Source organism: Doryrhamphus excisus, chromosome 3 (genome assembly GCF_030265055.1).
Source record: "Doryrhamphus excisus isolate RoL2022-K1 chromosome 3, RoL_Dexc_1.0, whole genome shotgun sequence".
Lineage (NCBI taxonomy): Eukaryota > Metazoa > Chordata > Actinopteri > Syngnathiformes > Syngnathidae > Doryrhamphus > Doryrhamphus excisus.
This window is the reverse complement of record NC_080468.1, coordinates 5151128-5170304: the sequence shown is the minus strand read 5'-3', so window position 1 is coordinate 5170304 and position 19177 is coordinate 5151128. Positions and strand designations below refer to the sequence as shown.

Below are 19177 nucleotides of genomic sequence, written 5' to 3'. Positions count from 1 at the left end.
AGGGGCATTACTGTCAGGTACGCTAAACTGCCTAAACTGCTAGAGTGTATGCTGCCCGCAGCGGGAGGAGCGGCTAATGTACACAATGTACGCACTCACTCCCTTAATGCCTCTTGTTTATCCATTCACACGCATGCTAATATACATACTTTGACCTATATAATGTATCTCGGTTGATATCAGAATCAGAAATTGAGAGTTGGCCAATACCGGCATATCTGTTATCGGCAAAATAAGCCAATATTAGACATCCCTAATAAAAACGGTGCACGTGTACTTTGACACCTGGTGGAAGTGATTACCCAGTGCGTTCATTAGTGTTGTCATCGGCAAGCTGGAACATTTCTCATGACAAGGAAGTAACCTCACAGTCCTTATCGGTGTCCAAGGTGTGAAAATGCATGTAGAGTTGTGCATGTGCAAATCACTGTGCATAATGAAGCTGCATCTGTGCTAATTGTTGTGCAACTCTCGACAGGTGTTTTGCTACTTGAGTGTGTATTTTAATTTTAGTGTGTAAACAACTATTTAAAAAAATGCTTTTTTTAAAAGTCTGATGTTATATTCCATGTGTGTTAATTTCAATGTATAGCAAAGCATGAATACAAAATTCTCAATGCTAAGCCCCATCTCTGAAGTCAGTGGCACCCTTCATGCTTTCTTCTTCTTCTGCCCCCCACTAAGAGGACAATGTCAGACGGTCCAATAGCGTTTAATTGCTGTGGTTTTTATATGGCTCACGAAAAAGTAATAGCCACTCAGCACTTCTGTCGACAAGATAGATGCTGCCCGTGCTTGTTTGCAAGCTTGTTGCAGTGTGTGGTGCTTGCACACACCGTGTCTCCAGGAATATGCAGGTGAAGTAATAAAATAAAATGTGTGTGGGGGTGGGGGTTGTTAGAGTAGGGTCTTCAATTTATCGGATGTATGCAGGGAAACATACTCTCCTGATCATAATTGTAAGACTAAAATGACAAAAGGCAAGGAAAGTTTATAAAAACAGACATCAGTTCCATCGGTGGTTTTTGAGGTGATTAACAAGAATGGCGCAGCAAGTCATTACTGAGTCCTTTTTTGAATATTTTATTATTATTTATATATATTTTAGCTATGGTCTTAAACATTTGATCAGCTGATGACCAGCCTATGTCAGTTGTTTGCAATAAAATGCTGACTCAAAAAAAAACTATTTTATATCCAACAGTCCAAAATGGGCTCCCGGGTTACCGAGTGTGGAGTTTGCATGTTCTCCCCGTGCATGCGTGGGTTTTCTACAGGTACTCCGGTTTCCTCCCACATTCCAAAAACATGCTAGGTTAATTGGTGACTCCAAATTGTCCATAGGTATGAAAGTGGGTGTGAATGGTTGTTTGTCTACACTGTAGACAAATATGTATATATGTATATATGTATATGTATATATTCAATTGTTTTGGGTAATACATGTAAATTGTACAGGTACTACCCCAAAAAATAGAATATCGAGTAAAACTTGTTTTATTTTGGCAATTTAACATAGAAGATGAAACCAATTGTATTGAGCCATTACATGCAAATTGACATATCTTGAGCAGTTCCTTGTTGTAACTTTAAGGTTAAGATTTTCAGCTTATTAAAACCACAAATCCACAAACTCAGAAAATGAGAAAACTGTGAAAAGCTTCAGTTTTGTAGGTCCAAAGAGTCAAATTCTAATCTGGCAAGTAATCCAAAACATCTGCAAAAGGCTTTTCGGTTGGCTCAGACATGAGGAAGACTGCTGATCGGACAGTAGTGCAGAAAATGCTCATTGAGTCCCTCCACAAGGTGGGAAAAAGACAGAAAGAGATAGCAAAATAATGTGGGTGTTCTCAGAGTGCTGTCTCAAAGCACATGAATGGACAATAAAGCTGAAGGAAGAAGTATGGACGAAAACGATGTACAAGCTGAAGAGATGACCGCAGACTGGACAGGGTGGTCAGGTTCAAAATTGTGGGGGAACTTCATAAGGAGTGGGCCAATGCTGGACATGGGCTTCAAGTGTTGAATTCCTCACCTTAATAGTAAGCAGTGCCAGAGGCGCTTTTCCTGGGCAAGAGAAAAGGACTGGTCTGTTGCCCAGTGGTCAAAAGTTCTCTTTTCTGATGAGAGCAAGTTTTGCATCTGATTTGGCAAAGGTCCCAGAGTCTGGAGGAAGACTGAAGAAGAGCACTCTAGAAGATGCATGAAGTCCAGTGTTAAGTTTCCCCAATCTGTGATGACTTGGGGATCCATGCCAGCTGCTGGTGGTCCTCTGTGCTTCATTAAGTCAAACATAACCACAGCGTTCTACCAGGAAGTTTTAGAGCACTTTATGCTTGCTACAACGGAAGAAGCTTTATTGAGATGCAGACATCATCTTCCAGCAGGACTTGGCACCTTCTCACGCTGCTAAAAGTACAAAATCCTGCTTCATCGACCATAGGATTACTATGCTTGATTGGCCTGCAAACTCACCTGACATGAACCCCATAGAAAATCTGTGGGGCATTGTCAAGACAAAACTGTACAGGAAGAGACCAAACAATAAAGAAGAGCTAAAGGTCGCAATTGAAGCATGTTGGTCTTCCATAACCCCTGAGATATGCCACAAACCGGATAAAGGCAGTTATTTGGGCAAAAGAGGCCCCAAACGAGTATTAAATACCAGTGCCAAGAGTTTAGCTTTGGAGCCCTCACATTTTTGTATGTAAAATCCTTTTTTACATTGATTGTATGTCGTATTCAAATTTTTGAATAATGTTTTTTTTTTTAAGCTGCAAGACCTGATCAGCAAAAGCCAAAGAAATTTGGAAAAAAACTTGAAATATATTGATTTGTATATTATGCGTTTATATAATATGTCAAATTCACCTTTTAAGTTGAATTGCAGAAATACAACAACCTTTTCAGGATATTCTAATTTTCTGAGTAGTACCTGTATATGTGTCCTGTGATTGGCCGACGACCTGTCCACGGTGTACCCCACCTCTTGCTCGAAGTCAGCTGGGATAGGCTCCAGCATACCCACGACTCTGAGGATAAGCAGTATAGAAAATAGATGTATGGACAGTGCAAAATGCTAATTATGAAATTATAAAATGCCAATTTCTCCAGGTTACACAGGATAATAAGATGACATATATTAACTGATAGGATTGTCAACAGCACTGACGTATGTGGAATATCTTTGGTGATGTTTGATAAAAATATTTTTGCATCGAGACCACAGCCGTATGCAATATACACTGTTACCATGCCATTAATAAATAATGTTATTTTAATCAATTATACTTGCCTGCCCTAAAGAGCAACACGATGGCTGTGTTCAAATGCAAAAGTTCGATATTCACCATCCTCAGGGCGCTTTTTTCCCCAGCATCTTCAATTCGATATATAAAGCTGTTTAATGTTTAACTAAGGCCACGGAATGTCCTCTATATGTCAGCCTGCTGGGAATGAAGATAGCTAGCAAGATAAAACTAGCAATGCATTCAAAAATAGTGGGAAGAAGAAAATAGGAATAGGAATTTGGATTAATGGTTTTTCCAACCAGTAAAGAGCCTTTTTTGTCACTCGAGAGCTTCACTGACACACAGTAAATGTTACTTTAGTTATACATGTAAACCATGTGAGAAAACTGTATGTAGTTAAAACATCTTTGTAATATTAAAGAGCTTACTTTAAGTAGGTTGTAAAAGTACATTGTTTTAATGTACAATAATACTTTAATACCATTTACTTAAGTAGGAGTAGTAGATCACATTTTGAGGATACCAAGTAAAATCTACTACAACGTTGAAATGATTTTTATGGTTTGAAAAGCTCCTCGAGAGCTCGTATTTAACACGATGATTGGCTTCTGCTAAAGAATGAGCTACTGACTTGCTAGCGGCACAGTATTTAAACAATTACTTGTAGTTCTGAAGAATAGGACACATCAGGAGATTAGATATCGCTAGATTTAAGGTTTCTGTTAATCAAGACATTTCTGTTGTATGTTTTTAATAAGGAAAGACTTTAATAAGAAAATACTTTTTTCACTTTTCTGACTATAAATGTAGTTAGAATGTTGTATTCTAGTGTTTAACAATGCTACAGTTTCGGATAATGAGCTTCCCACATTTGGAAGTGAGCCCTGAAAGAAGTTTGGGATGACTATGAACGCTTGGTTTCAGAGAGTTTTTTTTTTTCTAACACCTGCTCACTGTGACGTCACAGTGACATAGACTTCTTTATATGGGCGTGCCTGGGTATAAGCTGTAGGCCTGCTCTCCCCCCGCTCTGTTGCACCCTTATATCGAGGTTTTCTCCGTGCTAGCATGGAGAATCAAAAGAGTCAAGCATCAGGCAGAAGTGGTTGGAGTTTCACATTCCATGCAACTTCCATGTCCCAAAATATGGGACCGCTTTGTGAACATGGGTGAAACTGGACTATTCGACAAACTGTTGTTGAAGGTGTATGCGTTCATTTCTATGCTGCTATGCGACCAGGAAAGAAGTTCCGGTAATGCTTAAAAGAACCAAAATATGGACAAATACTGCATTTATAATCGTTATGAATGTACCTGTTAGTATATAATTATAACATGCATATAAAACCATAAAACCTTGTTTGAGGTTTTTGGGAGTATTTTAATAGCAGTCTCTGTTGGTGGCAAAGGTGTGTCCCATTATGTGCATTAATGAGCTGCCACTTTTTGTCCGTTTCTACAATGGCCAGAAGAGAGAAAGACATGGGTGTTCATGTTTGACATACGGATTGTGCACAAAATATGCTACATTTCATTAATTGGCACTGAAGGTCGTTGAAGGCATGAGCTGGGGCCACTTAAGTGGTGGTAGTGATTTAGGCAACGGGCAGCCATTTGTCTTAGTAGTTGATGCTTTCAGTCCACGTAGACCAACATGGAAAAGAGCCTCGGGTGAAAATTGCTTTCCATTACATGTGACCCTATCTGTAAATGATGCTCCCTGCTGATATAATAATTTGCTTCCTCACGTACCAAACCAACCGTTTTTGTTGGGCAACATAAGGGGCGTGCGGTGGAGCGCTGCCTCTCTAAAAATAGAGTCCTTTCCCTTCATGCAATGTTTGGATGATAAATGATACTCCGGCAACTGGGGAACCTTGCATATAAAACAAAGCAATTTCATCGCACTTGTCATGTTTGTTATGTGTTTTGTATTTCCAATTGGCACAGTCAGCATCTTAGCATTTGCACTGATCATATTATTAGGGCAGTAATGAATGAGGATGCATGATAGAGCTGCGATCAGCAATTACTCAGCAATCAATAGTACGGGAAAACAAATGATCAGGTATCAGGTTGTGTGCCCATTGCTATCTCTCATGGATAGTGTGTTGGTGAGTATTTGTATAGTATTTTTAAACAAGGCCTATTGATTAAGTACATTAAGTCGCATAACAAAGTAATTTATGTACATCCTCACCCCTTTACAGTGAGAGAGGAGAGCAACGTGTACACATGAGAATAAAAGTGTTTTTTTAGAAGAAGCCACTTGTGGTTATTAGATTTAATTGCTAGATTAAAAGACCAATTTGACTGTTTTTTTTTTTTTGGTTATTGAGGTGCAAAGTACATTTTGAATCTATGTGTATTATCATTATATTAATATTTCCCATTTAGTTATACACATGATCATAAAACTAGTTCACCCCCCATTCTGTATGCAAATGGTAAGTTTTTGGTTTCGTACGTTGCTGGCTAGTGGCTGTCTCATATCCCTGCAACATAAGAGTTGCACTTTGTGTTGTAAACTATGAATAATTAGAATGTAAAGGGTATTGACCAAGTGGTTTGCATAGTCACACAGTCAGGAAATCTGGGTTTGATTAATTAAGAAACAATGTATTTTTTTTTCATTTCAGAAAGCCATTATAGTTCTACAATTACAGTTTTACATGTAGGAGATGATTCCAAATGTATGCCTGCCCTCCTCCCCCGCTCTCCTGCACCGTTTTGTCTTGGGAGTGTGACCAGTCGCAGCTGAGTGGGCATGCCTGGAGGCGGGCTGAGGATGGAATAAATTAAAACAAAGCGTTTTGGAAATTCAAGGAAATACAGCTTGAATAGGTGCAGATTCTGGAAGATCTAGAAAGCTTTGTCAATACAAAGGCGCTAAAATGAGCATAATAGGTCCCCTATAAAATCAACATCATAACTTGTCCTCTATTGTTTGCTAACTTGCTAACAACCTCTTCTCCAAGTGTGTGTGAGTGACAGAAAGAAAAGCACTGATTCAATTTGGGAGAAATAAATGAATTTTATATGACTCTTGCTAATACCTTGCTAATATTAATATATCCTACACATGAACTGTAATTAATATGAATTACAAAATATGTAATTAATATGTATTAATATGAAATATCAGCCTAACAATCTGTTACCAGGTGATATCGGAATCTTCCCTTTAATGACAACCAATGTAGAGCACATACTGTAGCACAAACATCGCATTTGCAGAGATTGCAGCAAAATCCATTTATTCTGTGTCACTCAAATATTCTGTGGGAAATAAATAACACCCCACTGAAGCAAGCAGAGCAACATTATACCTCATAATGACCTTACCAGCTTCATTGAAATCGCGGCGGGGTTAATATTCCACCGACCATTCTAACTCATGGTGTCTTAAAGAAAGTGCTGAAACGTCGCACAACAATGTAATAAGCAGATAACAACTAGGGATGAGCGAGTACACCACTAGTATCTGTATCGGTTCACCAGTCTAAATTACTCAATATGCAATATGACTCTTGAATATGCTTCTATGCTCTCTGTTTTGTTACATTTTCCTGGTTGCAGTCTGTACAGTACAGATAAATGAATAAATATGATCAGTTTATTTAGCACTTCAAATCGGGGGTGCACGAAAAAATATCTGTCCCTTGGGGGGGGGATATGCCAGAAAAGAACATTGTCTTACGAGACAAATGTATGCAATGCTTCACATATTGGTATCGATATCGGTTGATATCGGAATTGGAAAGTTGAACAATATCGGTTATCTGCGAAAAAGCCAATATTGGATATCCCTAACATTCATCTATGCAAGGTATCATAGATAGATGTATCTTTATTTATCATATCATATGGAGTATTTATGAGTCCCAGAACTGCAGGATCAGCATGAATTTGTATTCAAACAGTCAGCTTTTACGTCAACGACAGGGTCCACTAGCATCAATGAAAGTTGCAGGATGGTTGCACTGAGTTAAAATAACTAAGGCAAAATATTTTTTTGACCGATCAAAGCATCACTTTGTTTTCCATATGTGCGTTTGCTTGTTTGTGAGCCAAAAAGCCTGAAAACTGACATGTGACGTGATGATGTGAATTTCTAATTACGGTTCCAGCTGAGTGAGATTTAGTGGAAAATTAGTGTTGCCCTTCATCATTTCTGACGCCTCCCCTTTGAAATCCTGCTCAGCCTCCAAGATATTGTAAGACAGCCTGAAGCGAGATCCACTGAGGCAGACCTGCATGCATGTGTGTTTTCTGTCGTATTTGTGTCAGAGATTGTATCAGTCACTGTGTGAGTGCCAAGAACAGAGATTAGAGTCCAACTCTCTTTGGGTTTCATTGCAAATAGACAGATCAGCTAGGTCTGAATGCAAACAAAAACCTATTTATTATTGATGAGAATAGCGGGGATACAGAGGAAAATCTGGCCTGACTAAAAAGACAAAAACTTACTGTGACAGTAAAGTCGTCATTACTGAAATAAAGTGTTTGTATTATAAAAATAGGGCCATCATTTTTCGGATTTTGAGAAAATATATATTTTTTTCAATTCAATATGAATTTCGCATTACTGATGTTGTTCCATTAGACCACTAACAATTTAGCCTGTGCACCAAAAATAACATTTTTATTAGATTAATGTGTTCTGTAGGTAATTGAAATGGCAACAACAACATTTATTACCAACGGAAAATGTCAAGTGAGAGGACATGCTGGTCTTTCAAATCTTCCCTGCTCAACTCTGAGTGAAGCAAAATTAAATAAATAATCTCTGCAGTTGTCTAGCAAATAAACAAGCACATATTATCTTCAAAATGAGATCGACTGTACGTGGGTGTTTCTATAAGGATGTTCTCAGAACACATTGGTGTCATCCAGTTGACTGCTATATGACCTTATAAAAAGCCGTAGTCTCTATAGGACGGCATGTAACATTCAAAAGGTCAGTAAACTTTGAGACAATCAGAATGTTTTCCGAAATGAAAAGCAATTATGTAAATAATTCTGCTTGTAATAAATGATTGTTTGTGCAATTCTTATGCAATTAAAGTAAGGGATAATTGAGGTTTTATCAATTAGATAATTATTTTATATATGTATGCTGTGCAGTGTAACTTTATTTCCTGTCATTAATTTGTTCCAGGAGGGTCGACTCAGAAACGAACGCTAACCGAATACGTTTTTCCCATAAGAAATTAATCATCAATCCATCCTCATGTGGGTCATGGGTATGCTGGAGCCTATCCCAGCTGTCTTCGGGCGAGAGGTGGGGTACACCCTGGACTGGTCGCCAGCCAATCACAGGGCACATATAGACAAACAACCATTCACACTCACATTCAGACCTATGGACAATTTGGAGTCGCCAATTAACCTAGCATGTTTTTGGAATGTGGGAGGAAACCGGAGTACCCGGAGAAAACCCACGCATGCACGGGGAGAACATGCAAACTCCACACAGAGATGGCCGAGGGGGGAATCGAACCCGAACTCTAGCTGTGTGGCCTCTCGGTCTCCTATCGTGCCGCCCCATAAGAAATCATGTCAATTCAATTAATCCATTACAATATACCAAAAATATTCAGACGAAACCCATTTTTATAGTTTTACAATTGTAGATTTACACGCAGAACATGATTTAAAAAGCATATAAATACATATACGTACTGTAAATGATAAATGAAGATTTACATTTTTTTTTTAACTTTCATTGAAGACCGGATTCTTCTGTCTGTTTCCAAAGACATGATGCAGCAGCAAGAACACCTTCCTGTTTTTGAGTTATTTCTTCATTTCAATCGTTTTTCTCACCTCCCTAACCCAAAATGGAGCCAAATAATGTTGGAAGTGCTACCATTTTTTCAAAAGAAGGTGACAAACACTATTGAATTCAAGAAAAAACTCAAAACAGGAAGGTGGTGTTGAAATCACCTTTTCAAATAAAGCAAAGAACAGAAGCGTTGCCCAATTTTTCAGGCCTCTGAATTTGCCAAAATCCACATAACAGGCGATGAATGTGTTTTAAGTCAACAGACTCATGTGGATATCTTTCAAAAATTTTGCTTTTTGTTTTAAAAATATCGGTGCACACCTGGACATAGGCTAAAAAAAAATTTAAAAAGAAAAAAAAAGATACCACCACTGCTAATGACATTAATATTAAAATATGAACAATAATATAACATTGACGAATGCTAGAGAAAAACACTTTATATTTGTCTCTCCCCCACTTCACTTACACATTTAGAATTCACAGTTCACCAGTGGCTGTACGCCAACCCTACTAAATACCAGCAATCTATCATCCCAGATATTTCATACTCCTCCAATTCAATAAGTCACTATGATATATGTACTGTGTCCAGCAGCTTTGGGACGGAGAAATGTGTTATGGTTACCAAGTGGAGGCTTTACTCATACTCAGTTTTCTTGTTCTTTTCAACACTATTATTTATTTATTTTAACTTTCACCATGGGCTGCACGGTGGACGAGTGATTAGCGCACAGGCCTCACAGCTAGGAGACCCAAGTTCAATGGTCAAAAAATGTCAGTTGAAAAATTGCAAGAATTTACATTTTGCACTGTTTTATCTTAAGGGATCTCTGTGGAGTTTGCATGTTCTCCCTGGGCGTGTGTGGGTTTTGTCCGGGTGCATACATAGGTATGAATGTGAGTGTGAATGGTTGTTTGTCTATATGTGCCCTGTGATTGGCTGGCGACCAGTCCAGGGTGTACCCCGCCTGTTGCCCCAAGTCAACTGGGATAGTCTCCAGGATAACCCCTGTGACTATAATGAGGATAAACAAGAGAGAGTTTTTTTTTTTGCCTTTGCCATCATGGCAGTATGGCTCATGGCTCTAAATGCAATATACTAAGTTCTATGTGAAGTTTTTCCATAATGCCTCATATTAACTCACTAGACTGGTCATATATCTCATCTCGTTTCATATTATCTACATACTGTATTGTATAGAACTCAGGGAAAAACTGTTGATTTTGTTAATACTTGGGTTGTTTATATTGTTTATTTTTCTATATTGTGTATTTTGTACTGCTTAACTGATTCTGTACTCTTGCTGCTGTGCAATGCAAATTTCCCCACTGAGGGACAAATAAAGGCATATCTTATCTTAATACCTGACAGAAAATGACAATTTCTTTTCTTTTAAAGGCTATTGCCTGTATACTCAGAAAAAGTCTCCTTTTTTGCATTTTCAAACTCTTGCAACAGATCCAACACAGCAACTTTTTTGTACTGAAAATTGTGACCAGGAGTGTATAATAGTACAATTATACATTGAACCTTTTTGTATACTTAAAGCTTTTTTTTACACTTCAGCTTAACTGAGTTGTAGTTGGTTCATTTATTATCTTGTAAAATGAGTGACCATTATTCCACATTAGTCCAATGTGAACAATGTGCTTACCTTAAGGCAATTAGCATGATGCTACAACCGTATTGTTTTTCTTTTTTCGTTCTGATGTCTGAACACGTTTTAGATAGTACTTTATAAAAAATAATGTGGATGACTATTTAGCAGTCAACCAGTTTGTTGTCTAAACAGGATTAGGCTTGAGTCTCAGGTTGATGAATGATGTTTCTTTGATTGATCAATCAATATTACCTGAGGCTCCTGAAGTTTTTGTGAATGAGTATGCCATGCGAGTTGCTTGTGTGTAATTCATTTATACGAGCACACACTGTTACTCCAAAAGGCTCCATTCATTAGCATATGAGGGATTTCCATCATGTGTAGAACAAACAGATGATTTACTCTCGCTCTGTTTGCTCAGATAACATTCCCTTTGTTTGTTTATTGAATGCTACAATCTTCTGTCTCTTTCTTGAAACGACATTTGAAAATGACACAATCTCCAGGAAATGTGCAATTCATTTGCACAGACTGGAAACAATCTAGCATTTTATCTCTCAAAGGGTGCGACAGGCTCCTTTGAGAGCAAACAGGGTATGGTCTCGTGTCTCCATGAGTGGGTGATATTGTGAGTGTGCTGCTGAAACAACAACAAAAAAAGATCCTCCAAAGGGGAAAAGCAAACTATCTATTGATTTTTCCTGTGCATAGTCAAATCTTTTATCCTATGTGAGCTCTGTTGTCTGCCATGTTGTTTATAAGGTAGACGATTGATTTGCTACAACTTCTCAAATTTTTTGTAAAAAAAAAAACAGTGGAGCCCTACACATTTGCGGGCCCTGCAAATTTGGAGATTTTTGGCCCCCCAAAAATATCAAAATTATCTTAAACGTTTTTTTACAGCATACAGCCTAACGACTTCAGTGCATGATAGCAGTGTGCGTGTTGCTACAGCAGCAGTAACATTTACAGTCCACTTAAAATCTAGTCTGAAAACTTTCACAAGTTAATATATGACTGTAAGTCATTAGAAAAGGCAATCAGCGTGCTTTATGTTGATGCAGCTTGGATAAAGGCCATCCTAGACAGCTTGCCAGAGAAGTGTGATTGTTCTGTGACACCAGTTTCATTATTATAATTCATAGCAGTTCATAATAGTGAGTACCTAAATAAGTAAATTATGAAATATATAGAGATTAAACCTAGATGCAGCTTCTTAGCATCTTTTGTTGTAAGTGAAGAGTAGTATTTGGTGGTTCTGGATCTGAATCTTATATAATCATTACAAATCTCTTTTATTGCAAATGTTTGGAGGAGAATGTCACTCAAACAGGAGTGTTTGGAAAGGGTGTTTTTTTCGCCGTTTGAGATTGGTCTCGAAACATACACGCTACTTACTGTACATGCAAAGACTGTTCAAATGGAATACCAAGTGCTGTATGGTATGCTTTGATAAAAGCTTTGATATTAATATTGCTTTGATAATTCACTGCAGCAGCTACACATAAAAGTAATTAAGAGATCTGAAATTATCTTCTCTCCTGGATAGGTGCACAGCAAAGGACAAGCAACGACACAACAAAATACTTGCACAGAAGGTACTGCACACACACACACACACAAACACACACACACATGTTGACACTTTCCTTTTGGCAATGTGCAATTTAATGGTCTAAAGCGTTTAATGTCTGCTTTATGTGCACCGGCTTGTTGTGCATTTATCAAGCTGAGGCACATCTAATCAGACAATTAGCGCTCAACTTGGGATAATTTCCTCGTGTGGATTCATCGCCATCAGTGGCTTTCTAATAGGAACAAAATCAATTGTCTCACACACACACACACACACACACACACACACACACACACACACACACACACACACACACACACACACTTACATAAATAACTATGAATGTATTAATAAGTCTGGGGATAATTACCATTAATTATTGGATAAAACTTAGACTAGTATGTACTAGAGCATGGTTTGCATGATGTGGCCTGCATGTTGTGGAAACTAAACTACTAGATTTTATGCAAAAAACAACGAGTTCCATAAATAAACAAAGAGTAGCGGTATATGTCCAAACTCTCTGGATTTGGGTAATATATTTCCACTGATACCTGTATAATATTGTACATACAGGGGCTGCACGGCTAGTGGTTATCGCGCAGGCCACACAGCTAGGAGACTCAAGTTTGATTCCACCATCGCCAATCGCTGTGTGGAGTTTGCATGTTCTCCCCGTGCATGCGTGGGTTTTCTCCGGGTACTCCGGTTTCCTCCCACATTCCAAAAACATGCTAGGTTAATTGGCGACTCCAAATTGTCCATAGGTGTGAATGTGAGTGTGAATGGTTGTTTGTCTATATGTGCCCTGTGATTGGCTGGCGACCAGTCCAGGGTGTATTCTGCATCTCGCCCGCAGACAGCTGGGATAGGCTCCAGCACCCACCGCGACCCTCATGAGGATAAAGCTCTGCATACAGCTATTGTATTGGATCCCATTTGTTGCTCCTTACATTGAGCCAAATAGTAATTATTAAAAAACATAAATAAATAATGTCTTCACGCTGGCTGTCACGATCCTAGACTTCACATGTAAACATGACAAAGCTGTCTTCTAGTGCACTGTGCACTTGACTCGCTACACAGAAAGCATTCCGCCCTGCGTCTCCCTCCGCCGTCGGCTTAGCGTCAAAACAACAATAGCCCCCTCGCTGCGTTTGTACAGCCCTGCACAGACGAGAACAACATCCCTACCTTGAGTTGCCTGAGCGGAGAGTGACAGCAGCGGAAGCCGTTGATGTCAGGGTTCTAATCACGGAGGATTATAGTGGGTGTGTGCCTGTGTCACTCCTGATTATGGCACGGGTGCCGGGAGACTGGAGACCTGCAAGCAGGAAAGAGTGAGACAATGTAGTTTCGTGTACTAAGCGAGGCTTCCACAGAATTTTGTCAGAAGCAATCTTTGCAGAGACAGCTTGCAACGACTCGGAAATAGAAGCATACATTGTTTCAGCATTATTATTAAACAATTACCTGTCATGGCGCACTATTACAAAGGTTGAATGGAGGCAACTGAACTTTTCTTGTTTGTAAAATACGTTGTCAAACTTGGTAAAATACAACAGAATGTTCAAAGTCAAAACAATCTGTTCATTGACACTGATTGACTTCCAAGTTCTTCCAATTTTAAAATAAAAATTCCCATAGCAGGTACTCTAATGTAATGTCATTTGGCTCAGATTGTCACCATCCTAAACTTCTTATTATAACATTCAATCGTGCACATATGAAAGAAGATAAATTAACCACTACACTAAACTACACTAAATAAAACTAAAAGAGAGTAAAACTCATCTTTGACGGAGCCTGACAGACACTTAATAGAGGGCACTGCAATGTGTTTGCAGAGTGAAGTGGTGCAAAGCTGCCAGTATTTTTTTATTGGACTTTTTGTCTTAATTGAACTCTTGAAATCATATACGAGACAATAATCTAATTTATTGATATATGTATAAAATTTAAAAACTCCCATCTGCCTTTTACTGGAATCTAATGGATTTCAGACACCTAACGTTTGCACCTTTGGTGGCGTTTTTTTGGTATTGCGGACACTTATGACATTGCATGTGTTTGATTGACTGACTGACTAATGGGAACATGGCTGCCAATTCATACCGACGGACTCTCTGACCACCACCAAAGTGTGAGCTGCACTGGAGGCAAAATGGGAGATGTGTCTTGCCCAAGGACAAAAGCAGTGATGCGGATGGAGGGGGTTCTGGACGGAAATGTTCGATTTCTGGACCTCTGGTTTGGTCAGTGTTTCCTCTGCAAAAATAAAATTGGCTTGGCTTGGCATGCGACATTATTATCATTATCCAAATTATACAACTTTGGTCGTTTTGGACTTTGGAAGTTTTGGAGGTTCCACTGGACTGTGTATTTAGATGCAACTCAATAAAACATGGAACTGAGGGAGCTTTTCATTTCACTATGTTAAGAATATATTGTACTGGTGCCGATATAGCCAGAGCAGTATGTCACCATGACATAACCTCGCTAATGAACCGGGCCGTCTTCGTCTATCTCATTCTCGGCAGCCTATTCCTGAAAGCGATAGTATCACAAGCACATGTCTTGCTCCTGAGATTAAAACCTTTAATTTCGCCTCTCTATACCCTCTGGGCCAGGTTTTTTCGCCATCATGACAGGGTTTTATTTGTGATCAATACAGGAATAACTCAAGTATCGTCACTTGTTTTGAAAATCTAATTTTAAAGAAAAACTCACTTAACATCCAATTAGGGTGAGTGTTATTTACCATTCACTCACACATTTATAATTCACTTGAACAGTACTCGTGTTAATAGCAGCATGTAGTTTTTAATGAGCATAATAGCATGACCGCACTATACTCCAAATATACTGCTATTGACACAAAAAAGGTGTTTGATCCTGAGCAGTTGCTTTATCTTCTCAGCACAGCCTTATGGTGTGTTTCGGTGCCCACCTTTAAACCCGAAAAGAGTGAGAGTACAGGTGGGAGAGAAAAGATGAGGAGATTTTTTTTTTTTTTACCTTATTTTTTTTACTCTTCATGAAAGCTTCAAGAGAACGCATTGTCATTATGTCCCACAAGATACAAAAGGCTTTGAACACTGCAACATAAAAAGAGGGAGAAATGGCTCATCTCAAAGCTGGAGCAGGAGGAGATCAACACACAACGTCAGCCTCATGGGATGTAGGATTGCATTGTTTGAAGTATTTTTATGTCCGTTTTTGTTTTAGGTCATGGCTGGAAAAAAAAGGAGTATGGAAGGATAATAAAACTAACAAAACTGAAGAAAGGTTTGTGTCCACGCCAGTGTCTGAAATCAAAAGTTGTTGGATAAGGATATTCTCTGTGTTTGTAGGAGGTTCGATGGTAAAATGGACCTTTTCCAAATGTAAATGAGTGCATTTCAAAACCCGTCAGTGTAATAGTGACAAGTAATTAATGGGTGTTGGTACTAGTAGCATACACACTACTCTCCTTGGAAGGCAATACATTTAGAATATCAGCACTACAGTATCTCCTCCATATTGCCAGTCGCATACATGTTGTCACAGTTCTTTCTGCAAGCCATTGGGAGTGACCAGGATGGATAGGATCAGGAAGGAGTACATCAGAGGGACATTACATGTTAGACGCCTTGGAGATAAAGTCAGAGATGCCAGACTGAGATGGTTGGGACATGTCCAGAGGAGAGATAGTGAATATATTGGTAGAAGGATGCTGCCAGGTAGGAGGCGTAGAGGAAGACCAAAGAGGAGGTTTATGGATGTAGTGAAGGAGGACATGAGGGTAGTTGGTGTGAGAGAGACAGATGCAGAAGACAGGAGATTGATTTGCTGTGGCGACCCCTGAAGGGAAAAGCCCAAAGAGGAAGAAGACCCTATTGCATCTTCCTAGTACAGTACAGAGCAGAGCTAGAGCAGGCAGTCCACGAGTGGCAACGTGCAACGTCGGCCTCAAGGGACTAAGGATCACATTGCCATCAAATGTTGTTGTTGTATAAGTAATTTATTATTATTTATAAATGATTATTAACTCATTCAATCCCAGACATTTTTCAAAAGACATCCCTCTCAATCCGGGAGTTTTGACGATTTTGACTGATTTTTTAAGGCACACGTAATATTGTGTTCTAGGGCTATATAAACATGGTTCGTACTAAAAGAAAGATGAGACTCTTTCATCAGTAGGATGAGAGTAATCAACATATGAGAGAACATACAAGAACTTCAAGAACTACAAGAATTTCAGCAAATTAGCAGTTCTCAACAAAAGAGGGACAACAAACACAAAAAAATGGTTGTTTTACATGAAAATAATAATTTGTTTAAAAATATAACACAAACTATTTACAATTTTCACATTTGGAATCGAACTGTGTGCACGTCTTTGCGCATGCATTGAAATTTCCCTTCTAATGTGTAAGCTTGAGCACGCCACAAGGCTCCATGGTTTTTGACTTCCTAGTTGCTGTGGAACGGTCTCTTAAATGGGAAAGATACCATTATAGCTGCATGGTGGCGCAGGGCACACACAGCTAGGAGACCCGGATTTGATTCCCCCCTCAGGCATCTCTGTGTGGGTGCGTGAGTTTTCTCCTGGTACTCCGGTTTCCTCCCACATTCCAAAAACATGCTAGGTTAATTGGTGACTCCAAATTGTCCATAGGTATGAATGTGAGTGTGAATGGTTGTTTGTCTATATGTGCCCTGTGATTGGCTGGCGACCAGTCCAGGGTGTACCCCGCCTCTGGGATAGTCTCCAGCATGCCCGTGACCCTCGTGAGGATAAGCTGTAGAAAATGAATGAAGATGCCATTACCAGATGCCTGCATGTTGTTGCAGTTCTTGCTGCAAGCCACCCTATGACATCTTCTTTTACAGTACAGCACAGAGCAGGCGGTCCACAATTGGTGTTTTTTGGCTTCAGAACAGAATCCTTTTTTGTGACTAACATAGCCCAGACAAAGACTCTTGGGTTGCAGTAGAACTTGATGAACACAGCCCGCTGGCCTTGAAAGACAAGGCAATTTGGCCAGAGTGACGGTAATAATGGGAAAGGCAGTGATGTTGCCAAAGAGAGAGGCAAAGAGAGGGCTAAATTGAGAGGCACAGGATGGAGAAGGAGAACAGGGAGCACCCACGCAAAAAAGGCCTGGTGTTGGTTTGGCTTTCATGTTACAGTGGCGTTAAGTTGGAGGTTAATTTGAAGCCAAATGGATGTTACGGCTCTACTTCCATTGGGTCAGCAAGACGGGGAGAACAGGTCTACTTTCTGAAACAGTATAAGGAATGATGACTAAAACAAATGCACTATCCTCTCCTGCACGAGGCTTTGAACTCAGAGTATGAAAGTGAGTAAAAATGACTTTCATGGATAGCCAAAATCCTCACAGTGGGAGAAAAATGAAAACCCATCAAAGGGATGAAGGCAGCTGATGAGTATGACGACTGCTGATAATGAAAAACGAGAGTGGAAAATAAGAGGAGAGACGAGCTATTGGAGAACAGAGGTGATTTTAGAGTGGAAGAAAATGGAGACTAAGGCAAAAATGGTCAATTTAGTCACTCTCCTGCCCTGTTCTCTCCACAATGTGACACAGCGATCAGGCCAGCTGAGGTCAGCACATGGATGGTTTCTGGCTCCCTGCACCGGTTCTGGTGGTAGGCTAACATCTGGGGTGTAGAAGCAGCACTTGCAAGGGCAACCTGTGTCCCTCTGCGACTAGCATCTGGAGAGGCGTCACAGAGCAGCATGACAGATGGATTACAGAAAACAGTTGCTTTATAAATATCCCCCTTTTAACTCTTGGCATTGTAACGGTAAACTGCTGCTGAGAATTTGATTAATACACTCATGTGAAAAAATGAGGACAAAATGAGGACACCGATGATGTAACGTGTATTCCTGAACCGCTACATACAAAAGGGTGCATATTTGTTAAAACATGCAGCCCTACTGTGCAATATTGTTTTATTAAACCCCATGCATAGGATTAACAGTGCAAAATATACATTATTAAAATGTTGATCAGAAGTTTACATTTATGCCAGCATTTTTTCCAAAACATTTTGACCACAACGCAAATAACTCTAAACTCCAGTATAAAACCTAGATAACCAGCATACAGTAAACACACTTTGTTAATTGACTTTTTTACCTTATCTTTAGCTCTTCTGCTTTTTATTCATGGACGTGAACATGAACAATGTGTGGGAGGGAAGCTAATCAGTGGTTGCCTCTCATTTGCAATTTTCATTTTGGAAGAGCGGGTATCCTTCTGCTTTTTGTCATTTTCTCCACGCACACGTCGTCATCGTTAAATATCTACCTTTGTTGTGACAGGGCGTAGTCTCACAATGCGCTGGATGAGTACACAATATTTGTAATAAAAACAATATTTCCTGATTAAATGCTGTGCAGAAATCTAAGATTAGTGCTGTCAACAATAATATTAATGCCGGTAACTAAGTCATTTTATTAATTACATCCAATTTTCTTCATGCATAATCTACACATGCGGACGCCTCGGGTCCGACTGGTCTGTCGTCAGAGCACAGTGTTGTCATCCTCACAGTTCCACAGAGCCTGTTACTGTTTAATAACTTCATTGTGACCCAAACACAAAAGGCAGTGCAATTCCCTCACCGTCAACTGTATGTAACTCCAACCCACACGTGTCTAGTTCCTTCATACTTTCCTTATCATTCTCATTACAAGAATGCAAGATGCATTTAGGGACAATCAGAACATCACAAAAATGGCTTAACAATGTGTGTATGTGTGTGTAAATAAACGGGAAGATAAAGAAAAACATAATTGGTTATTCTTATCACTCAGTTTGTCACTCTTAAGTAGTTTAATGAGACCTAAGTGCCTCCACACAGAAGCGTGTGGCTGCTATTAGCAATCCAGGAGGGGACATCCCAGAGGATTCATATGTTTCTCCTAAAAGATAACATA

At 39.3% G+C, this 19177-nt stretch overlaps 1 protein-coding gene across 4 annotated transcripts in view; it reads left to right on the top strand.

Annotated features, from left to right (window-relative positions):
* The window catches only part of tnr (tenascin R (restrictin, janusin)), a 155755-nt gene that overhangs the window by 64756 nt on the left and 71822 nt on the right, over window positions 1-19177 (top strand). Inside the window, exon 2 of one of the 4 annotated variants that reach the window (XM_058066131.1) lies at window positions 12193-12241. The exons of the other annotated variants lie outside the window; for them this stretch is intronic. The gene's annotated coding sequence lies outside the window, so the exon portion shown is untranslated. The remainder of the gene's footprint in view (window positions 1-12192; window positions 12242-19177) is intronic. 4 annotated transcript variants of the gene reach the window in all.